The sequence below is a fragment of the Camellia sinensis genome, unplaced genomic scaffold, assembly GCF_055761805.1.
Source record: "Camellia sinensis isolate YWXY unplaced genomic scaffold, ASM5576180v1 Unanchor4, whole genome shotgun sequence".
Taxonomy (NCBI): Eukaryota; Viridiplantae; Streptophyta; class Magnoliopsida; order Ericales; family Theaceae; genus Camellia; species Camellia sinensis.
This window is the reverse complement of record NW_028129277.1, coordinates 107,817-112,388: the sequence shown is the minus strand read 5'-3', so window position 1 is coordinate 112,388 and position 4,572 is coordinate 107,817.

The following is a 4,572-nucleotide window of genomic DNA, read 5'->3' as shown; positions in this document are numbered from 1 at the left end:
TTTGGTGCGCAAGATGGCACGACAAAATGCATGCAAAATGCAAGTAGTGTGCACAAAACTGCGCAATGAGGTGCATAAGATAGCGCGATAAAATGTGTGCAAAATGCAAGTAATGTGCACAAAACAGTGCGACGAGGTGCACAAGATATCGCGATAAAATGCATGAAAAATGGAAGTATTGTGCACAAAACTGCGCCATGAGGTGCGCAAGATAGCGCGATAAAATGCGTGCAAAATGTAAGTAATGTGCACAAAACAGGGCAATGAGGTGCGCAAGATAGCGCGACAAAATGCATGCAAAATGCAAGTAGTGTGCACAAAACTACGCAATGAGGTGCGCAAGATGGCGCGATAAAATGCATGCAAAATGCAAGTAGTGTGCCCAAAACTGCGCAATGAAGTGCGCAAGATAGCGCGATAAAATGCGTGCAAAATGTAAGTAATGTGCACAAAATAGTGCGATGAGGTGTGCAAGATAGCGCGACAAAATGCATGCAAAATGCAAGTAATGTGCAGAAAACAGCGCGACGAGGTTCGCAAGGTAGCGCGATAAAATGCATGCAAAATGATAGTGTTGTGCACAAAACAGGGCAATGAGGTGCCCAAGATGGCGCGATAAAATGCATGCAAAATGCAAGTTGTGTGCACAAAACTGCGCAATGAGGTGCGCAAGATAGCGCGATAAAATGCGTGCAAAATGCAAGTAATGTGCGTAAAACAGTGCAGTGAGGTGCGCAAGATAGCGCTATAAAATGGATGCAAAATGCAAGTAATGTGCAGAAAATAGCGCGAGGAGGTGCGCAAGATAGCGCGATAAAATGCATGCAAAATGCAAGTAATGTGCACAGAACAGTGCAATGAGGTGCGCAGGATAGCGCGACAAAATGCGTGGAAAGTGTAAGTAATGTGCGCAAAACAGGGCAATGAGGTGCGCAAGATAGCGCGATAAAATGCATGCAAAATGCCGGCAGTGTGCAGAAAACTGCGCAATGAGGTGCGCAAGATGGCGCGATAAAATGCATGCAAAATGCAAGTAGTGTGCACAACACTGCGCAATGAGGTGCGCAAGATAGCGCGATAAAATGCGTGCTAAATGCAAGTAATGTGCGTAAAACAGTGCAGTGAGGTGCGCAAGATAGCGCGATAAAATACATGCAAAATGCAAGTAATGTGCACAAAACAGTGCAATGAAGTGCGCAAGATAGCGCGATAAAATGCACGCAAAATGCAAGTAGTGTGCACAAAACTGCGCGATGAGGTGCCCAAGATGGCATGAAAAAATGCATGCAAAATGCAAGTAGTGTGCACAAAACAGCGCAATGGGGTGTGCAAGATGGCGTGATAAAATGCGTGCAAAATGCAAGTAGTGTGCACAAAACTGCGCAATGAGGTGCGCAAGATAGGGCGATAAAATGCGTGCAAAATGCAAGTAATGTGCACAAAACAGTGCGACGAGGTGCGCAAGATATCGCGATAAAATGCATGCAAAATGCAAGTAGTGTGCACAAAACTGCGCCATGAGGTGCGCAAGATAGCGCGATAAAATGCATGCAAAATGCAAGCAATGTGCGGAAAACAGTGCAATGTGGTGCGCATGATGGCGCGATAAAATGCATGCAAAATTCAAGTAGTGTGCACAAAACTGCGCGATGAGGTGCACAAGATGGCGCGATAAAATGCATGCAAAATGCAAGTAGTGTGCACAAAACTGCGCAATTTGGTGCGCAAGATGGCGCGATAAAATGCATGCAAAATGCAAGTAGTGTGCACAAAACTGCGCAATGAGGTGCGTAAGATAGCGCAATAAAATGCGTGCAAAATGCAAGTAATGTGCACAAAACAGTGCGACGAGGTGCGCAAGATATTGCAATAAAATGCATGAAAAATGAAAGTAGTGTGCACAAAACTGCGCCATGAGGTGCGCAAGATAGCGGGATAAAATGCGTGCAAAATGTAAGTAATGTGCACAAAACAGGGCAATGAGGTGCGCAAGATAGCGCGACAAAATGCAAGTAGTGTGCACAAAACTGCGCAATGAGGTGCGTAAGATGGCGCGATAAAATGCATGCAAAATGCAAGTAGTGTGCACAAAACTGCGCAATGAGGTGCGCAATATAGCGCGATAAAATGCGTGCCAAATGTAAGTAATGTGCAAAAAATAGTGCGATGAGGTGCGCAAGATAGCGCGATAAAATGCATGCAAAATGCAAGTAATGTGCACAAAACAGTGCGACGAGGTGCGCAAGATATCGCGATAAAATTCATGAAAAATGGAAGTAGTGTGCACAAAACTGCGCCGTGAGGTGCGGAAGATAGCGTGATAAAATGCGTGCAAAGTGTAAGTAATGTGCACAAAACAGGGCAATGAGGTGCGCAAGATAGCGCGATAAAATGCATGCAAAATGCACGCAGTGTGCACAAAACTGCGCAATGAGGTGCGCAAGATGGCGCGATAAAATACATGCAACATGCAAGTAGTGTGCACAACACTGCGCAATGAGGTGCGCATGATAGCGCGATAAAATGCGTGCAAAATGCAAGTAATGTACCTAAAACAGTGCAATGAGGTGCGCAGGATAGCGCGATAAAATGCATGCAAAATGCAAGTAATGTGCAGAAAACAGCGCGACGTGGTTCGCAAGGTAGCGCGATAAAATGCATGCAAAATGCAAGTATTGTGCACAAAACAGCGCAATGAGGTGCCCAAGATGGCGCGATAAAATGCATGCAAAATGCAAGAAGTGTGCACAAAACTGCGCAATGTGGTGCGCAAGATAGCGCGATAAAATTCGTGCAAAATGCAAGTAATGTGCGTAAAACAGTGCAGTGAGGTGCGCAAGATAGCGCTATAAAATGCATGCAAAATGCAAGTAATGTGCAGAAAACAGCGCGAGGAGGTGCGCAAGATAGCGCGATAAAATGCATGCAAAATACAAGTAATGTGCACAAAACAGTGCCATAAGGTGCGCAGGATAGCGCGATAAAATGCATGCAAACTGCGCAATTTGGTGCGCAAGATGGCACGACAAAATGCATGCAAAATGCAAGTAGTGTGCACAAAACTGCGCAATGAGGTGCATAAGATAGCGCGATGAAATGTGTGCAAAATGCAAGTAATGTGCACAAAACAGTGCGACGAGGTGCACAAGATATCGCGATAAAATGCATGAAAAATGGAAGTATTGTGCACAAAACTGCGCCATGAGGTGCGCAAGATAGCGCGATAAAATGCGTGCAAAATGTAAGTAATGTGCACAAAACAGGGCAATGAGGTGCGCAAGATAGCGCGACAAAATGCATGCAAAATGCAAGTAGTGTGCACAAAACTACGCAATGAGGTGCGCAAGATGGCGCGATAAAATGCATGCAAAATGCAAGTAGTGTGCCCAAAACTGCGCAATGAAGTGCGCAAGATAGCGCGATAAAATGCGTGCAAAATGTAAGTAATGTGCACAAAATAGTGCGATGAGGTGTGCAAGATAGCGCGACAAAATGCATGCAAAATGCAAGTAATGTGCAGAAAACAGCGCGACGAGGTTCGCAAGGTAGCGCGATAAAATACATGCAAAATGATAGTGTTGTGCACAAAACAGCGCAATGAGGTGCCCAAGATGGCGCGATAAAATGCATGCAAAATGCAAGTTGTGTGCACAAAACTGCGCAATGAGGTGCGCAAGATAGCGTGATAAAATGCGTGCAAAATGCAAGTAATGTGCGTAAAACAGTGCAGTGAGGTGCGCAAGATAGCGCTATAAAATGGATGCAAAATGCAAGTAATGTGCAGAAAATAGCGCGAGGAGGTGCGCAAGATAGCGCGATAAAATGCATGCAAAATGCAAGTAATGTGCACAGAACAGTGCAATGAGGTGCGCAGGATAGCGCGACAAAATGCGTGGAAAGTGTAAGTAATGTGCGCAAAACAGGGCAATGAGGTGCGCAAGATAGCGCGATAAAATGCATGCAAAATGCCGGCAGTGTGCAGAAAACTGCGCAATGAGGTGCGCAAGATGGCGCGATAAAATGCATGCAAAATGCAAGTAGTGTGCACAACACTGCGCAATGAGGTGCGCAAGATAGCGCGATAAAATGCGTGCTAAATGCAAGTAATGTGCGTAAAACAGTGCAGTGAGGTGCGCAAGATAGCGCGATAAAATACATGCAAAATGCAAGTAATGTGCACAAAACAGTGCAATGAAGTGCGCAAGATAGCGCGATAAAATGCACGCAAAATGCAAGTAGTGTGCACAAAACTGCGCGATGAGGTGCCCAAGATGGCATGAAAAAATGCATGCAAAATGCAAGTAGTGTGCACAAAACAGCGCAATGGGGTGTGCAAGATGGCGTGATAAAATGCGTGCAAAATGCAAGTAGTGTGCACAAAACTGCGCAATGAGGTGCGCAAGATAGGGCGATAAAATGCGTGCAAAATGCAAGTAATGTGCACAAAACAGTGCGACGAGGTGCGCAAGATATCGCGATAAAATGCATGCAAAATGCAAGTAGTGTGCACAAAACTGCGCCATGAGGTGCGCAAGATAGCGCGATAAAATGCATGCAAAATGCAAGCAATGT